This window comes from Melospiza georgiana, chromosome 10, assembly GCF_028018845.1.
Source record: "Melospiza georgiana isolate bMelGeo1 chromosome 10, bMelGeo1.pri, whole genome shotgun sequence".
NCBI lineage: Eukaryota > Metazoa > Chordata > Aves > Passeriformes > Passerellidae > Melospiza > Melospiza georgiana.
In genome coordinates, this window is record NC_080439.1 from 17,072,527 (window position 1) to 17,092,311 (window position 19,785).

The 19,785-nt window shown below is 44.6% G+C and overlaps 1 protein-coding gene across 4 annotated transcripts in view; it reads right to left on the reverse strand.

The window, feature by feature from the left end:
- The window catches only part of ACSL3 (acyl-CoA synthetase long chain family member 3), a 51,334-nt gene extending 31,961 nt beyond the window's left edge, over positions 1-19,373 (reverse strand). For 2 of the 4 annotated variants that reach the window (XM_058031167.1, XM_058031171.1), the window contains exons 1-2: positions 19,228-19,304; positions 3,209-3,312 (exon numbers count right to left, since the gene is read on the reverse strand). The gene's annotated coding sequence lies outside the window, so the exon portion shown is untranslated. Of the gene's footprint in view, positions 1-3,208; positions 3,313-17,888; positions 17,964-19,227 lie in introns of those variants that run through there. The other 2 variants (XM_058031169.1, XM_058031170.1) reach the window with 2 other exon arrangements.
- Positions 19,374-19,785: the final 412 nt, after the last annotated feature.

The following is a 19,785-nucleotide window of genomic DNA, read 5'->3' on the forward strand; positions in this document are numbered from 1 at the left end:
TTCTAGGATGAGATTCATTCCATCTTTCCCTGAAACACAAAACTTCCTAAAACTCCAAGCAAAAATATTTCATGATCATCTTTTTCCCTAACAAGCTGCTGTAATCTCACTGTTAACAAACTGCCAGCAATGATGCAGTGAAAGAACCAAACAACATCAAAGTCTGTTCTGCAGAGCACTCCGAGACACAAACTCAAATAAACCACAGGAGCTCTTCACAGCAGGAACTTACTGCAACAAGCAGCAGCGGAGGAAAGATTTAAAATATTTTAAAAATTAAATGGAAGTGCATATATTTTAATGTTCAGATCAAAGGCAAAAAGCAATGACAAACAGAAAACAAACTTAAATAGGCTAAAGGGCAAATTCAGTAATCACTTGAAGAGACTTATGTTCTTAGGGTGCCACTGAAGGATACGTAATGAAAATAATCATGATCCAGCCAATCAGCTACTGCAGGCCAGAAAAATTATACTGTTGTTGATAGCAACACAGAACAAGATGTTTAAAAGCCAAATCCAGAGTTCACACAACAAGAGTTTAGTAATTTTTAAAATTTTTTTATGTTGTACTATTATTTTGCCTGGCACAGTTCAGGAGATGAACATCTTTTTTCTCCTTATAAAGCTGGAGAACTTCTCTCTGCCTAAAAAGTAGAAACAGAATTTAACCAAACACTGCTACATATGAAAATTAAAGCAACTCATTTAATAACTTTAGGCAAACTGTTCTTCAAAGAATTCTAACACACAGTCAAAGCTGTTCAAATAATATTTTCTCTAGGTTTCATAACTTTCCTTGGTTAGAGAGGCACTGAACCCTTCCAGAAGAGCAGCCTCCCATTTCATTTTGCAGTTAGTTATCTCAACAGCTTTATTCTTTCCTCAGAAGGAGAGAGGAACCTCTTCCACTATTTCCATGATAACCATGCCAAGGTGCCATGTCAAGTTCCTCTTCTGGCTCACCCTTGCATAATAACGCCCAAACCTGGAAATCTCTGCTTTGAATTGCAAACATAAATTGTGCTTTGCTCACTATTTAAGGCTGCATTGCAAGGAAGGGTCTAAGGAACACTCCAACAGAACAGACTAAAGTGACAGTCTTGCTCAGAAAAGCAAGCATCCTGTTCTAGAACTCTGCTCTGATGTACCATTCTTAAATTGCTAATTATTTCAGTTATTCCTTCACAAAAGTGAGCCTATTACCAGTCATCTATTGAAAACAGTTAATTTTAAAAATTAAGACAATTTTTTTTCACTAAAAATGTAATATTTTTAAGATTCAAAATTATCTTTTGCAAATGAAGTTTCTTGTCTTACAGGCCGAGTAAGAGTCCATTTTTATCCTTCAAAAATCTTATCACTATGAGATAGCAAACTTTAGCAAGAGAGAGAGTCAAGTGCCAATGTCTTAAGAATTTGGCAATGGATTGAAGACTGATATTTACAGAGCATCTATGCTTGTAACTAATTGTAATTACCATTGCAATTGGGCACTGGAAAAGTGTAATGCCTTTTGGAACAAGAAAGAAAAATATATTCCAGTAGTTTCATTAGCAGAATAAGCTCCAGGACCTTTGTAGGGTGATGGTTCTAAGGAGAGCTGAGCCATGACACCTGGGTTATATTGCCACCCAAGTTCCTGGGTGGCAATATAAAGGCTCCCCCTCTTTCCCTGTGTAACTGAGGAACAGAAGCTGCATTTTAACTCATCATTTTGTTGATTTGTTTGCTATGTTGTTGAAGAGGAAAACACCAGGTAAGCAAAGGAGATGCAGTTCAAACTGCCTTTGTGCCCCACAGATTTATAACTGCCATTCCCAAGAGAACATCAAAGTCAGCTAAGTGGATCACTAAACATTCAATTAAAAAATCATTTTGATGAGAGTGTAGAAGCAAAACTGTACCCTGACTTGAGGCTGGAGTGCTAGATGTAAGGCAATTATGTTTTACAGCAAGCAAAACCAATGCAGCTGAACATGACAGTACATTTTGTCTTGGTTTTTATTTTCCTTTTACAAAAGGTCATTTAACCTCCATTAAGAAAACCACTTTTAATGCCAATGTAAAAGAACAACACTTTACATTAAGATACAATGCTTGCTCATGCATTCTTCTCTGTAACAACTATTATTTCAAAATGCTATTTTATGCTATGCTATTTTAAAAACTCAAAATGAAAATACAGTATTAAAAATCAACCTGCAGAACTAATCTAAAAAATGGAAGTTTCAGTGAAATTTTCAAGGTTATATCAAACTGGGAAGGCCTAAAAGGGAAGCGATGTTTGCTGTTTAATATTCTGTCTTTAAAAAAAGTAGTACCCAACAAAACCAAAACTTTGAAATGTTTAGTGAAATACTATACATGGTTTTAACAATATGTTGTACTTTTTAATTTTGGAAGTTGATGACTGCTTCTGACTATAAAAAGAGTATAAGCAAACCCATCATTTTGGGGCAGGGAACAGAAAGCAGAGGACATGATCCTAAGCAGTTTTTGCAAGTGTGAGACTATGGCACAGTGAGAAAGTTCACTGCATTTTCAGCACTGGAATTTTGTTCTTAGGTAGCTTAATCACTGACAAATAAAAACACATGACATGTGGTAATATTCTAACTCAGTGGTTTGGTCTGCAGATTAGCAGTAAACACTCAGGTTCTTACAGAACATGAGTCCATCCTGGTTTCACATAATCCTGCTGGGGTTTTTGAGGATTCAGTGCTCAGACCCTGACCAGTAATGCAGGAAAGGTTGGGAAGTGAAATCCTGGATGAAAGGGCTGCGAATTTATACAAGAATACAATTTATAGAAAATCTGCTCAAGCAAAGGGTTCTGGACATGCATGAGAGCTATTCAGTAACATGTCATTCATGTTTAGTCTGGTAGTCACCAAATGGGAAAGAGCAAGACCATAAATTAAGTCTGACACACTTTTTCAACAGCAAAAAGAAGCAGCAACCAGCACACTCATTCATGAGTCTGGAGAAATAAACCAGCACTTTTCAGGACTGATCCTTCTTAATGCATAATCAGTGATTTGGCCTGATATACTACTTATACTAATACTGTTATACCCTTTAGTTTCAGAAGAAAACTTTTGTTAGATGACAAAGAAAAAAATCCTTCAAGGAATGTGTTTACTAATTGACCTGCTTATAGCAATTACATGACAATAAAAGCATGAATTAACAAGAAAAAAAGGAACCTTATGCAACTTCTCATCGTGGCAGATACAGGTTCAAGGGCTGATACAAGATGTTCCAGTCTCAGTTTACTCAACAGGAGCTGTCACAGGCAACTGCATGAAATCTAAAAATGGAAAATTCCCATTAAATACAGCAATTATAAAACACATCCTCCATTTTTTCATTCCTATTTTATAAAAAATAAAACCTTTTTCTTATCTGATACTGCACTGTATCACCTCAGAGAGCCCAGGCCCATTGCATGGAAGTTATCACAAAGCCAGATGTGATCCAGAGCACAGGCACTGCTCAGACCTGAGTCCTGTACAACCAAGGTGGCTGCAGCAGCTCTGGCTGAACTCAGGAGCTCATGGTGCTTGTCTCCCTGAGAAATTCTCACTCCCCAGTGCCTTTCAGTGTACACTGAACCATTCTGTACATTCTACCACGTGGGACAGGAAAAAAACAGACCTATCATTGTGTATCCACCCACACAGAGAATGCACTTCAGCCTGAGCAATAAAATATTCTTGAACATTTTACAAAAGGACTTAATAAAATAGTAATCATTATATTTATTGATTTTGCTCTACTATACATTAAAGTTTTATTTATTGTGCTTTGCAGAAAGAAGTCTTGAAAACCTGTGCGAGCAAATCACATTTAAAATAGGCCAATGTAAACATTTTGTACCTATTACCTTTATGCAAACATTACTATTTACACAGTTCTTAAAGATAATCTTTTCCAGTGTCAGTGGATTAACTATTTGCTGTTTGAGGTGAGCACCCAGGGCGCTCACTGCCCTGGTTTTTGACTTCCATGACTTCACGCATAATAACCAAACTCCAACCCAGAGACTCCAAGATACTCTTGCAAAAAGACCCCATTTTGGTCAACAATTTATAGTTGTAGAAATACATATTGAATTTCTCTTATCGGTGGATCTTGCAAAAAAAACCCCCTGATTTATTAACATTCACTGTAAGGATAAAAATGTTATACACTGGGTTAGGCTTTAACAGACAAAATAACAGAGTATCTTCATGTACTGCCCAATCTCTTCATTACAGAATAGAAAAATAGGAGTTCTCAAGACAATATAACAAAGCCCTTCATACTTTAAACTGTACCAAAAAATAGCCTATATTAGTTCACATCTGGACTCAAAAAGTAACATTAACAACCCTGAAGAGTCAGGCTTTTACAACATCTGGAATTCACTCAAGAGCTGTCAGTATTTGCCAGCACGCAGCAAGTAAGCCTTTCTTTTACCAAAAAGAAGAGACCAAAAAGAAAGAAATCCCCATCACTGATTTAAAAATACTCATGTAGTCATCTATATAAACATAAGAAGGCAAACCAAATGTGCACAGACACAACAGCCAATGCTTCACAAGGCAGCTCCCTGGACTGTGGAGCAAGGAGGGCCCGAGGCAATGAACAGGGCAGAGGAGAATCCCAAACATGCACCTCCCTAAGGGGAAGGTCTCCTTGGCAAGATGGGTTTAAGGGACAGCTCTATTAGAAAACAGATGCTCTTCATAGGTACAGCAAAAGTGTTTCCACATATTTCTTGAAACAAAGGATAGAAATCCCAGCAAGCCCTACTGAATGCTGGAAATGGATGCTTTGTTTCCCTGGAGAGGAACTGGTCCTCAGTACATCCTCCCAAATTGGAAGCAACAACATCATGGGCACAAGGACACACCTCACCTCCCCAGCCCACCCTTCACTGCTTCCCACAGGCCTCTCCTCCCACCACCTCCTGCACTCCCTGGGCTCTGCCCCCCTGGCACTGCCTGTGGGGGCTGTGCTGCCCCCCTGCCCCCCTGGCACTGCCTGTGGGGGCTGTGCTGCCCCCCTGGCACTGCCTGTGGGAGCTGTGCTGCCCCCCTGGCACTGCCTGTGGGGGCTGTGCTGCCCCCCTGGCACTGCCTGTGGGAGCTGTGCTGCCCCCCTGGCACTGCCTGTGGGGGCTGTGCTGCCACCCCGGCACTGCCTGTGGGGGCTGTGCTGCCACCCTGGCACTGCCTGTGGGGGCTGTGCTGCCCCGATGGCACTGCCTGTGGGGGCTGTGCTGCCCCCCTGCCCCCCTGGCACTGCCTGTGGGGGCTGTGCTGCCACCCTGGCACTGCCTGTGGGAGCTGTGCTGCCCCCCTGGCACTGCCTGTGGGGGCTGTGCTGCCCCGATGGCACTGCCTGTGGGAGCTGTGCTGCCCCCCTGCCCCCCTGGCACTGCCTGTAGGGGCTGTGCTGCCCCCCTGGCACTGTCTGTGGGAGCTGTGCTGCCACCCTGGCACTGCCTGTAGGGGCTGTGCTGCCACCCTGGCACTGCCTGTAGGGGCTGTGCTGCCCCCCTGGCACTGCCTGTAGGGGCTGTGCTGCCCCCCTGGCACTGTCTGTGGGAGCTGTGCTGCCACCCTGGCACTGCCTGTGGGCGCTGTGCTGCCCCCCTGGCACTGCCTGTGGGGGCTGTGCTGCCCCCCTGGCACTGCCTGTGGGGGCTGTGCTGCTCTCCAGGCCGTCCTGGCAGGCCCCTCTCTCCCAGGCCCTGTGGTTCCCACACCAGTGCACACGCTGTCCTTGTCCCCTGCTTGCTGATTTCCCAGCCTCTGACCCCTCCCAGTCTCCCTTTTCCAGGCTGCTGCTGGGTCTCAGCATCTCTTCTAGCACAAGGGAGAACTTCCATGAGCCTGCCAAACATCCCCAGAACCCTCCTCCAGGCAGACCTGGACCCTGTTACAAACAGGAGTGCCTCTCTGCAGTCAGGCTGGGAACAGGTCCGTGGCTCTGTCCCAAAGGACATCTGCTTTCAACAGGGAGGAACAGCACAGCTCAACACTGACCCCCAGGAACCCTCACCCACTGGGAACAAACCCAGCAGGACCTTCCTCAGCAGCTCCACATGACCACACAGGCATGGAACAGCCTCTGCTACAGAAAGATCTACAAGAGGACTGCATGGCTGTAACACAGGCGCACACTCAGCCAGAGGTTCTCCTGAAACTCTTTCAAGCACACAAGAATGAAAGTAATTCCCACATCAACTGCAGTCCCTGATGTCTCACTCCCAGTCCTGGACAGGGACAACCTGTCTGTCCCTGGACTCTCCCCTCCCTGCTGCTCCACATTCTGTGAACTGCTGTGGTCTCACACAGAAAGAGGGATGGTGGGACACTAAAATTGCTACTGATTATGTCTCTGCCCTCAAAAGAAAACAGATCTTTAGGATATTGACTGAAGAACACTCTCTGAAAGGACAGGTAGGGCAATTCTGAGCTACCTTGCTCAGATCATCTGCAGCCTCCAGCTGTGACCCACCTCCAGCACAAGGCTGGGTGAACCCTAAGGCTCTTTAAATGCTTCCCCTCACTCTGCCAGGGAGCACAGGGCTGGCAGATGGCCAGAGCCAGCACAGCACTCCCACTCCTGCTTCCACAGCTCAACCCACTCAAGGCTTCAGCATAAGCATATCTACAACCCAGCTCCAGTCCCGAGGGAACCTCGGGCACTGCTCTGCAGGAGCGTGGCCCTGAACAGCACAGGGGTATAGTAAAAGTCCTAGGAAAATATCTGTATTGTATTTTAATATCTGTCTATAGGCCTTGCCCTGATAAGCCCTGGTTGTTTTTGATGGGCTGCAGCTGTGGCTAGTGAAGATAACTGTGATAAAAGGGGGTGGGCTTGGCCAGTCAGGGAGAGCCTGGAAGGAGCCCTGACTAAGAAGCAGCAACAAGCAGAAGAAGTCTGTGCTGTGAAGAACTGCCCCCAAGAAATATCATTGAGAAGGTACAGGACTTTAGAAATATGATTGTATGGGAAATATGAACAGTATGGGACTCTAGAAATCAGATAACAACAAGTCAGGGGCACACAGAGCAGCAGGGAACAGGCACCATGACCTGCAACAAACCAGCTCCCAGGCAGGAGTTTGACACACTGCTGGGGCAGCAAAGGGTGTGCATGAACTGCACAGCCCCAGGCTGTGATTTCAGAGTGGCTCAGGCAGATTTAACGCTGGGCTGCTAATAAAAACAGACTGCTCATCTCCAAAAGGTAATTTCCACTCTTGCCCTCCATTGTACCAACACACCGGTGCCTGTGTGGCTAGGAGTGAGTCAGATTAGCTTGTTGATCCAGTTTAAGCCCTCTCCTTCTCACGGTGGAACGATGGATCTTGTGGATTTTCCTTTGTATCAACTTCATTTGGAGCCTACCCTGAGTCACTGCAATCACCTAAATCAACAGAAAATTAGCACTACAAAAGATGTTTTCTTCTGCTACGGCAAACTGAGTAACCATGACCTGACAGGAGTTACTGACAAGGCAAAACCCGAGGAGCAGAGGGAAGGCAGGAGCCTGGTAGGGGAGCTGCAGATGAAATCCCACTGGGCTGTGGATGAAGCAGGCTCAGCACAGGGACAGCAGGACACCCTGTGACACGGGGGTCACAGCACTCTGCTCTGGGGATTAACCTGCTGCTCTCCTGCTCATCATCTCACTGCTTACTGCTACAGGAGCTCAGCCTTGGGGGGTTCAAGTGCTACAGGCTTAAATACCTTTAAACTTTGGGTATGGGCTCATACACATCCTATAAACACAAAGGGGTTTAATTTATGTCCTTCACATGTCAATGCTATGTTTGTAAAATTATACTCCAATTTCCTTAGGAAGCAGCCAAAAGGCATGTTATTAGGATTAATAAATTATTGCGTCCTTGTTAAACACCAAGATACTACAAAGGTAGGAATTACATGAACCAAAGAAGTCCATCTACCCTAGAGAGACACTCTCTACGGTATTAACTAAATTTTGATACAAAGGAGGAAGTTTTATTATCTAGAAAATATTCCTTTTCCTCTTGTAGATTAATTTACATCAAGTAGGAAAACAAAAAATCACACCTAGTGTTGGCAAACAACAGGGAGCCAAATGCAGAAACACAGAACTAAACCAGACAGAAGGAACTTCTTGAGGGCACAGAACTGTTCTTTCTCTAAAATAGAGCCTTAGCATATCCAGTTATTCTAAAAAGGTAATGGTAAGTGGGTATTAAAAACTTCAATTTGATATCAACCTCTTTTAGGTACACCCAACCCCTACTGTTCGCAATATCACAGCACAATGCAGGACAGCAAGGTTTGTACATTTCTCTTCTCCTTCCTAACAAAACAGAGTGACATCTATAAGAAACTGAAAGCTAAAGTGACATCACAAAGCAGACAAACAAAACAGACAAACAGATTTATTTCCCCCACAAAAAAGCTACAGGATTCCAACGCACAGCCTGACTGCACAGGCTACAAGCTTGAGTTTAAACCTTTGTTCCAGGTGAAAAATAAAACTAAATCAAAGTGAGTTCAACACTAACAAGCTGCAGGAAAAATAATTAAACACTCCTAAAGCTACCTTGCCTTGTAAGATGAACACCCTTCCAATAAAATCAACTAAAAATGCAAGCCTCGTTGTAACACTGCATCTTAGATTTTTTCTATTTAAAACATTTTAAAACTTATTTTCCTTAAATAAGGGGGTTTTTTTAACTTATCCAAGACAGTTTAGATATTTAGTGGATTGACAAACACATCTTTATTAATAAAAACAATAAACCACAGGTCTAATGTGACAACTTTGTCAGCAAACCTGAAAGTGCTTCCCAAAAACAATTGTGCTAAAACCACTTCTTTAAAATCTTGTATGCCAGAACACAATCCAGTGCTGCTCCATCTTTCATCTCCTTCCCCTCCCACTATATACATGACACTTCATGGCAAACAAGTGTCTTAAATCGTTTCAGGCACTTTGCCAGACACTGTCAATACGCTGCTTCCATTCCTTTTCACAAGCAATTATTAGAGCATTTAAGAAATGCATTTAGTGTCAAACTAAATTAAATGTTTTCATGTTTGTAGCAGAGAAAAGAAGAAACTAATGGGTAAAGTACCTTACTAGTGGAGAAGGCCTCAGAGGAACTTTAGTCTCTGCCAATTCACTGCTAGAGAGAGATGAAACCACCAATTTCCCCAGCATCCTGCTGGATTTTCAAACCACAGGCACAAATTAAACGTGGAAGAGCACATAAGCACCACGGCACATACAGTATGAAAAAGTCTGCATAAAAATAATCCAGAAGCCTCAGCAGTAACCTTTGGCTACTGATTGAGTGGTGGAACAGCTGAGTTATCACTGCCAGCTTATCACTCCAAATTCCTACAGTCATTTTCCGGCTCGTTTAAGTCAATTGCCCTAAGTGCTTCCACTGGGAGGCAGACTCTGCTCTCCATCCCGATCCAAGGGACTCACCAGAATGCCTTCATGTGCTGTTTTCTACTACAAAACACAGCCTAAGATCAGCTCTCCAGTTTCTGGGAAATCTGAAATGCTAAGGCATGAACAGCTCTGGCTTGTTTGCTTCTTAGCAAATAGAACAAAAATAGATGGTCTACTGCCATACATTCAATGTGGTTTGTACTGTATCCTAGTCATGTATTCATTAGATCAGAACCAAAAAAATTTTACAAAACAATCCCACATATTTTTAACTGTAAAGGTGCTTTGGGATTTTTTTCTCCAGCAGAAGCTATACAGGCAGAAAATTGTTCTTACTTTTAGATAAATTTGAGTTCATGTAGTGCCACAGTAAAAATTATAACCCATTACCCTATATTCATTTTTCAGTTCATTTTGGCCAGGTCCAAAATCTGGTAAGCCTGTATATTTATGTGGTCTTCGCCTTCTTCCTTTAACATTTCTTCACTATTTGGGATGGGATTTTGTCAGGGATAAGTGTTGACCCTGATGCTGGCTCATTCCCTGGTGTGCAATGTCAACTCACACACACCAAGATGAGACATTTGATTTCTTTATTCTAGTTTGCACAAAGGAGGGATCCAGGTGTAACCCCACAAAGTCAGCAGAACTTGACACTAGTTACACCTTTTACCAAGGCCATCAGTGTTACAAATACACATAACTAGTACTCAAGCCCCTGTTCACTGGTTACCTCTGTCAGCACTCCTTGCCCATCAGCCCACGTGCCCAGCCCTTCTCTGCACGGGGTCAGGCTCTGATTTCAGTGGGTGCTCACGGGTGGGTGCCCATGAACCCCTGCAGAACCCCCTTTGCCCAGCCACTGCCCAGTCCTGCTGACTCCACTCCTGTGCCCTGTCCAGACAGCCCTCTCAGCTTGGATTGTGCTCCCCTTCCCTGCAAACACAACATCAGCCAAGCCTACAAGTCTCTACAGGTTTCACAACGCAATTGCTTCATCAGAACCTGCCTACCCATAGCTACTAATTAACATCAAAACAACTGCGCAGCTCGGTGCAAATCTTGGGGGACTTGATAACCTTACACCAGAAGCTCAGGTAACAAAACAAATCTGAGAGAACAAAATAGAAGATATAGACTTCACAGGAAAAAGTGTGAAAATTCCAAGTCTTTAGGCAAATTTCTCACGAGAAAAATGAACAATACATATAAGAGAATTTTACAATACATTTCAAAGCAACAAGGACATCCACAGCATGATATAAGTTATCAAAGTGATAAAGTGGGATGTTTCACCATTTAATTTGAAAGGCTAAGTGACATTAGCTGGTGACATTTTTAATAAACTTTCTCTTTTGAAGGATAAATACATTCTCAGGTTTCAATTATTTGGACTTTTGCTAGATTTGGTTTGGTTTGTTATTTCTTTTTAAACATCATCGTGTCTTGTCATCTACAGTGATTTACTGTCAAAATAAATGGAATTAAGTGGATCCCACACCAATATCTACTTTTCTCACATCCCATGCTCTCTACTGTAGTGCTCCAAACCCCAGAACAGGAGCAACCCCTCTCCTCTGGCCTGCAATGGAAGTCACAAGTCCTTCAGGAAGGATCACCACTTTATTAAGGAAACACTGCTGCTCCCAACCCATGTGCATGGTTCAGATTGTGTAATCCAACATTCACTCTTGGTACAATGAAGAAATGCCCCTCAATCCACACAGCAGAAAAACAAAAGAAATGCAATTTATAAAAACCACAGCCCTAGCAGGTCTTGTCTCAAGCCAATACTCACACAGGATTCATTGGGAGTTTCAGAGTTTGTGGACTGAATCTCTCGTAAGGACTAACCAAAACATCTCAAAAGTAGTGCTTCACAATGCCACAGGTTAAAAACCTATTCTCAAAAGCAGAGTTATCTGCTTCTTAGATTGCTCACAGTGGTGTCTGTGAAACCCCACATCCTAAACACCCAGGTTTACAGATGATTAAGCCTGACTCTTAAACTGGTTTAACAGAAATACTTTGCTTAAGGTTTGGAGTATATGTCCAAATGCAACTATTGTCCTGCAATGACCAGAAACTGCCTCCCTCCTAGTATTATTTAGGACCTAATGCTAAAAAATAACTTCACTTATTTAACTTCAGATTTCAAAAAACTCCAACTAAACCAAACCAATTTATAAGGCACCAAAAATGCTGCACACATAATCAGTAGAAATGGGACTTCAGTAAATATTTCCTATGGATCCAAGCATAGCCCCATAAACACCAAATTGCCAAAAAGAATGGAAAGCCTGGAAACCATGGGCAAACCATTGACCAATCAAGCACTTGATGAAATCTGGGGAAAACTACCAAAGATGATTTTGGCTGTTAATGCTTCAGCCTCACTCCTCCATCTAATTATGGTCAGACAGCACATTTTGCATTCAACAAGTTGTGTGGTGACTGATGGGAAGTCACAAAAGGCTGAGCTACAGAAAGACAAGTAGGCTGTTTCTCTGCAAACTGCTTTGTGTGGTTTTTATTTCTCTTGGCTGCTCTAAAGTTCCAGGGACAGTGGGGAATATGGTACTACAAAATAAAGAAACAGCCAAGGAAAAAGAAAATATTCAAATTCAGTGTTTTCCTAAAGAGCTATTTGATCTAGATTTTATATCTATACTGCTTGGAGAAAAATTACTCTTGTTCAAAATCCAGCACTATAATTTATTTAAACATGGCATAAAGAAGTCTACCCTACTTATTTGAATCATCATTCTATTTTCTAGCTTTAGAAATAACAGAGTATCAGGACAACCTCTCTCCATCACACTGGAACAAATATCCTTTTCTCTCTTTTTATCACTCTTCCTTTTGTAAGCAAAGCAAGGCAGGATCAGTCATGAACATGCTCCACTATTGCATAACTCAAAGCAAGCAGGGAACAAGGTCTCATTAAATTAGAAGCCATTTTATTCTCTGAGAAGCAGCATTACACAAGTGTGGTTCTCAGCTCCAAGCTCTTATGTGCCACCCTTAAAAACAAAACGTACAAACACAGGTGGTGACAATCAGAGGACAATATCCAGTGCCCACAGATATGTTCAGACTGGGATGAAGGTGAGGAAGGAACTCCTCATCCTCCCAGGAGATCACTCAAGTCAGTGGCTCAGGATCAGCACACAAATACTGCGTAGGTAGAGGGAGGTTTGGGTAGAAGAGATTCCTGTTTTTCTCTTCAGGGAAATCAAACACATCCTTAGACTCTGATTATGTAAACATGACCAAAATTGAGGTACGTGGCTGGGCAGAGCCTTCACTGCTAAGTTTCAAGAGCATTGACCTTTTTAAAAAAGAAAGGTACCACCACCACAAATGGTAGCAACACCATTTGTAAGAATTTTGTGAATATTCTCAGGAAAAATTATTTGGCTGTCTTACACAGATGTCAACATTACATTAATACAATCTGACAAGGTGGAAGTCCAGAATAGACTATTAAATATTTCTAGAAGAAGAATATAAATATTTCAAATGTTTCATGAGCTGCTAGCATTTCAAACAAGAGCAATAAATCTTGCTGTTAAAAAAGAAAACCCCAAAGAATCATGAAATATTAAGCTAATGATGTAATTAAAATACATGCAGTTTCAACCACTGTACTCTTAGAATCTGTTATCTTAGATGTATACACATCTATAGATACACAAAAAAACAAGTCAGGGTAGCAGATGTGTCAGTCCTTTCACAAGCTGACCTGGCCACAACTGCATTTGTGACTGTGTAACATAGGATTTGGGCAGAGTACTATTTTTTTCTTAACTATAACTGATTTTATTAGCAAATTAAAGATTTAAATTTTTTTGAGTGTCTGCTTTACCTAGCTTTCCTGATCAAAAACCCTCACCCCCCCTTCCAACACCCACTAAGAGCCTTGCCTTGGTGACCTGGACATTCACACATGAGCACACAGCCCTGCTGGGAAGTGGATTTGTACCTTGCTCTTGAAAGTACTGGATGTTACCACATTAAGCCTTTTGTGCAGATTGTAAGAAAAGCAGGTAAGAATCTCCACAAGCACCCTCAAGAAAGGTGAAAAAATGAAATCTACCCAGTTTTCAGCACTGCAGAATTGGAAAATATTTTCTATGCATCTCAAAGTTATCCATTAGGAAAAGCATTTCTCTGTTCACAGTTTCTCTAGAACAATGCAGTGCAGCAATACTTCATGAGGACAATTAAACTGCAGCTGTAAATGCCTGGAAAGTTCTGTTACCAGGGCTGTACAAGTCATTTGTGGACTTACAATGGGACAGACCAAACCCAGCCTGCCACAAAGATCACCAAGCTCCTGCCTGAGCACTCCTGGGACAGCTGGCTCCCCTGGGCGTCTGCTGCCTTTGCCTCTCTTCAGCACTCACCAACAAAAACCCTCACAGAATCTGCAGACAGAAAAAAGCAGATGTTTCTCTACATACCCATTTAAATCCTCCTGCAAGCCATCACCTCCTGCTGCTTCTATTCCCTTCTGCCTTTCTCCATACCCATACACTCAAAGCCAACTACAGATACTTCTTTACCAAACACAAATTATCAACTCATCTGAATTCTGAGTTAACCACAGGTGCTCCACTTTCCAGTTTTTCATGGGTTCTCACAGAATGAGCTCATAAACATTGATTTTAATAATGGTTTGGTGAAACAACTGCAGACCACACTCAGTTTCACAGACTGTCTTCTCATACTGTCTTAACTTTGGTTGGTAGAAATTTTGCTGTATGTCTGATTAACAGAATTTACATCAGCAGGCACATTGATGTATGGCACTACACTAACTGTTCAAGCAGCACAGCACCCATGGAAAACCTTCCTGAGGATGGCCAAGCCTTCCCACATGTCTGAGCAGCCATCCTGAACAACATGAGGGATGTTCCATACCCTGTCCTGGAGAGCAGTAAGGCAAAGGCAGAAGTCTTGCCTCTGAAGATGCAGAAAAAGCATTTTTACACAGTTTTCAGTATCCTTATGAAGTTATTTCAGGAGAGAACATTCTACACACAGGAATGTCACACAGCAAATAGATGGGAATGAAAGTGGCAGTACTGCACTAGTGCCACACTGATGCTTCAGCTTCTGTAAGTCACTTCTAATCTTCACTATCTATTTTCACCTTCCAGGTCTCATACTGGTTTCATCTAATAGATACAAGCATTCAAGGTAAGGATATTTTACACAGCTCTAAAAACCAAAGCACTAGATTTCCAGTTTTATAGGGCAATGGGAGATTTGCAGTTTGTTCTTGCTGTTTTCAACATCAACAGTGAAAATCCATAAGTAACTCCAATAATCATCTTCCCTGCTTTTCAGGAAATTCACTGGACTGAGAAGGCAGCTTGTCCCATTTCAGATATGGTAATTAACTAGCACATTTTTGTAATTAATAAGGCTTATGAACACTGAGGGAAAGACACTGTCCCAATGCACAGGTGGTGACAAATTGCCACCTCCTCCTTGGGGATTACAGACACCTGAAGTCAGCGCCTTGACTTCCCATGAGCCGCAGGCTCACTTAAGGAATGAGAGGACACGTGGGTGAGGATTCCTTCCCAGGGATCAGTAAAAGACTCCTGCAAGTTTTGAACTGAGTTGATTCAAACCATTTTGAATTGTGAACAACTTTTCTCCAATTGATTCAGAAGGTAATACGGAATAAGATCGGAGTTTCCTTCAAAGTTGTATTCCTGCCCCCCCGGTATTTCAGAACAGTCATTCAGGAGGTGTGTTTAAGATCTATCCTTGTACACATGGTTTCCTTCAACAGACTCAAAACCATTAGATCCCAAACTACTGAATCCTGAGAGCCCCTCAGGCTTTACTCCATGGCAAGCCCTGATGTAGACCAGGCCCTCAGGAGGAAGAGCAGGTTCTTCCAACTCTAACTGCATAATTAAACAAATAAAGTGCTGCCATTTGAGAGCTGCCTAGGACTGGCTTGAGTGCTTGCTATACTGCTCCAAGCCTGACATGTAAACCTGCACTGCCAACCCTAAATAAGCTGGCTCACAACCTTCCACTGCAACTGCTCTGTTGGCAGAAAGTAGATAGAGCCATAGGATAATTCAGGTGGAAAAGGACAACAGGGGGACTCTGCTACAACCTCAAGCTCAAAGCAGAGTCAGCTATGAAATCACACCTGCTTTCTCAGGGCTTTACCCAGCTGGATTTTGAAAACTTCCACAGAAGGAGTCTGCAGGAGCTCTCTGGGCTACCAAGTCCCACCACTTGACACACCTCAGGGTGCAAAATGCCTTATGGACACGGACCTCTGTGACTTCAACTCACACCTGCTTGCTGTCTCTTATCTTCCCACCACGCACCACTATGAAGAAGTTGGCTTCACTCTCTTGAAAACCTTCACACAGGTGCTGGAAAGGCCCCCCAAGCCTATTCTTCCCCAGGCTCAACAATAGGCACAGCTCCTCTACCTCTCCTCACAAAGCAAAAGCCCACAACTCCAGCCAACCTTGGCAGCTGTCCCCTGAACTCACTGCAGTTTATTGACATTTCCCAGGGAGGGGAGCACTAGTGGATGCTCTATTCTGGACAGGGTCTAACAAGTGCCAAATGGAATGGGGTAATTGTCTCACCTGACCCACTGGCTGTGCCCAGCTCACTGCCCACCATGACCCCCGAGCCCTCTCAGCTGGGCTCCCCCAGGGGTCACTCCTGGCAGGGACAGAGCCAGAAGCCCCCACCCACCCCTGAGGAGCTGCTTAAATGGTAAATTTGCTTAGTAATCGGCAGCAGATGAAACGGATCGAAACTGAAGCCAAGTCCTCTTAGTGTTAATGCACCTTACTTAGTAGGACTAAGTCGCCTCTTAGGGCCATATTCAGATGGCCTAAATTCCACATAAATCCTTCTGCCTCCTATTTCTTATTAGCTGGCTTTCAGGCAGCTCCCCACTCAGTGTCTTATGTAAATTCTCTGAATTGCTTTTCAGAGCCACCTAGAATTCTCCATTGACTGGGAAAAGGGCCTGCAGAGGAATTGAGGCCACCTGAGCCTAGTTTTTAAGGTCCAGTAACACTGCAGCATCAGACTGCATGATTTTTTGGATTTGCCACCATGGCAGCAAGTAGCAGTTGGCTGTCAGGACAGGTTTAGTAACTCTCCCACTGGAACAAGTATTTTAAAAGAAAATGTAGACTGCTGAACAATTCAGGACTCAGTTCTTCCTGGTACTTTCTGGAAATTTAATCCATAGCTGGATTTCCTTTAACAAGAACACTTTATCCATAGTTCTTTTGAATTTTGTCCTGAGCCATGCGCTATGTTTGTTCCAGAAGTCTTGACAATCCATTCAAAAAAATTGGGTCTTTAGTACGACTCAATGGCTCAAACCATTCACTGGTCTACAGAAAGGAAGAATAAAAGCCCTACAATCAGCACTGAATGGGGGCTGGGGAAAACAGTGGCTTAAATGCTCACCAATTCAGCAGAAGCACACCATGCTTTAAGTCCAACATGAAGACAACTCCGCTAGTTCTTCAGAGATTAACAGTTTTACAATAAACACTATTCTGATTTTCTGAGGTTTCTGGCTAAACCACATCTTGGGTTCTGAGAAGTGTCAGAAGTGAGAAATTGCTCACACCAGCACAGTCAGCTCAACAAGCCCTACTCAGTGTTCTCACACACTCAGGATTCCCCAAGCAAAAGAGATGGAGCAGGGAAGATGGGAACCACCAATAAACATTTCTGAAAAGTGGAACCAGATTCCACACACCACAGTCCTCACACCTCTTTTTAGGCCATTAATGGTGCTTTTATCAAAGCCTCACAGCACTCAGGTGCACAGGCATGGAGAGTCCCTGGTCCACAGCTGTAAGCCAGAGCTCTCTCAAAACATCCCACCTCTGTGAAACATAAAGAATAAAACTGAGGCTGGAATTTACTACCTGCACCCTTACTTGAGTGGACTTGGACATTTGAAGATAGCACAAACATTCAGAACCGAGTGCCAGCTTATTGCAGGTGAAAGAGACTACTGTGGAATTAAGCCAGTGAGCCAAGAGGGACCAGATCCATACCACAGACTGACCTCATTATGAGTTTCAAAATTTTTCACCTCAGACGGACTGAAGTTTGTCAGCCAGCCATCAACACTGAACAAATGTTAAACCTGAACCTACCTCCCGTTCCTAGGGACCAACAATAATAAACATGCTGAACAACTACAAACAAAAACAGGTCTGTAAGTCACAATGAATGGTTTCAGCCATTCCTGAGGTATAAATCTACAGGTCATTCTTGGTAGTTCTTCCCAAGCTTAAAAATGTCTTTACTTAACTTTTCAAAGCACACAGAACAAATAGTATGAGAAGTGCTGCAGATAGTAATGAACACAAAGTCTTATGAATGCACCCAGATGATTACCTTCCTCTGAGGACACAGTCAAGACCTGATAACACATCTATTATTTCATGCTTCTGGTTTTTTAGCCCCAGGAAGTAAAAATCATAAGCCACAGTGAATTTTTGCACAATGAGATGGCAATCCACTCTGGAGAAAGACTGTATCAAGAGAAGAATTTAACCAGTCAGAAATCACATTAAGGCTGTTTGTTTCAGTTTATGTTTTTCTTTACATGATGCTTAAAACAACAACAAGACAAAAAAAAAATAACCAAACAAATTTCATGTGAACTAAATTTTTGTATTCTGAGTAAAAATGACTGCCCTTACCCTTAACAGACTTTTTTAAGAAACCAAAATCTTTTACCATTGGTATTACTCTTTTTCATTAATTCTGTACTGATAGCAACACTTTAAAACTAAAGCTACTCAAATACAGGAATTTCAGGTCTGGTGTTATCAAACCCACTTCACAGGCCAAAAAAAAAGTGCTAAACTATACAATCTGATACTCCTAAACAAAATGCAGTAATACTTTACAATAAATAAAAGATTACATAGCAGCTGCTGTACATAATTAAATGTTGGGGGAGGGGGGGAGGAGGGCTTGTTTCTTCAGTAAGGTAAAAAAAAAAGTAGTGACCATAAAGTATCTTACAAATATTTTTACTCTGTTACTGCCCTCATTTTCCTGGAGGTTACTGTTTCCTCATTTCCTAGGGATTCTGTATGAGTCCTAAACACCGAACTTCATGTTATTTATGGCACTACCTGCAATAGTATTTTAAGGCGTGCTGCTCTCCCTACGAGTGAAAGGTGTTCCTGTGCCATCCTTCCCGGGCAGGTCCGGAAAGGGAACGCTTTAAATCCCGCATCAACCCCGGGAAACCGGGACCGCAATCCCGGCCCGCTCCTCCCGCGGCCCTGCCGCGCTCGCATCACCCGCGCCCACCGACCGCACGCCAGGACCGCGGGGCCGCGTTGGGTCCCGGAGCCCGCGGCGGGGACACGGCAGGCACACGGCACCGGGCACCTGCCTCCCGCCACCGCCTCGGCCGCCGGAGCCCGAACACAAAGCAGAGCGGAGAGCAAACCCGCGCGCGTTACCGGCTATTATCTCGCTAATGATCCGGAGCGCCGCTCCCGCGGGGGCGACGCCGGTGCGCAGCCGCTGGCCCCGCCGGCAGCCGGGCCCGCGGCAGCCCCGCCGGGCGGCTTCAGCACCCCCGCGGCCCGGATGGCCGCCGCACTCGCCCCCGCGGAGGCGGCGGGACGCCCGGCGGGGCCCCGCACGGCCGGACGAGAGCGCTCGTAGCGGCGCAGGGCCCCGCAGCCCCCCCGGCCCGCGGCCCCGCACTCACCGGCCCCGGCCCGGGGACGCCGCGGCGGCACCGCCCGCTCCGCGCACCGCCCGCTCCGAGTGCGCGCCCGCGCTCACCCGCGGCCGGGCCGCCCGCCGCCGCCGCGCGCGCTCATTCCGTATGCGCCACGGCGCCTCCTGGTTGGCCCGCGCCGAGTGGCGCGCGGGGCCGGGCTCCCGCGGAACGGGGTTACTACAGGTCACCGCGCCGGGGGGCGGGGCCGGCACCGGGGGCCAATGGCTGGCGAGGGGCGGGGCCGCGCAGCAGCGCGTCGTTCCGCGCTGGGCGGGGGGCGGCCCGTGCCCGTGCCCGTGCCGGTACCGGTGTCCCCCTCACGGAGCCTCCGCATGGCTGCGGGCCCGCCGCTGACCGCCCTGGCCGGGGCGCGGTAAAGAATGCTTTCTGCCACGTGTCCCGGTCAGAGCGAGTGACCGCGGCATGAGCGTGCCCCGGAGCCCCCGGCGCGGGTCGCTGTAAGAGCCGGGGCCGCGGCGGGGCCTGAGGCCGCCGTTCGGGCTTTGCCGGCTCTGAGGGTTTTACCGGAGCGTGGCACCGCGG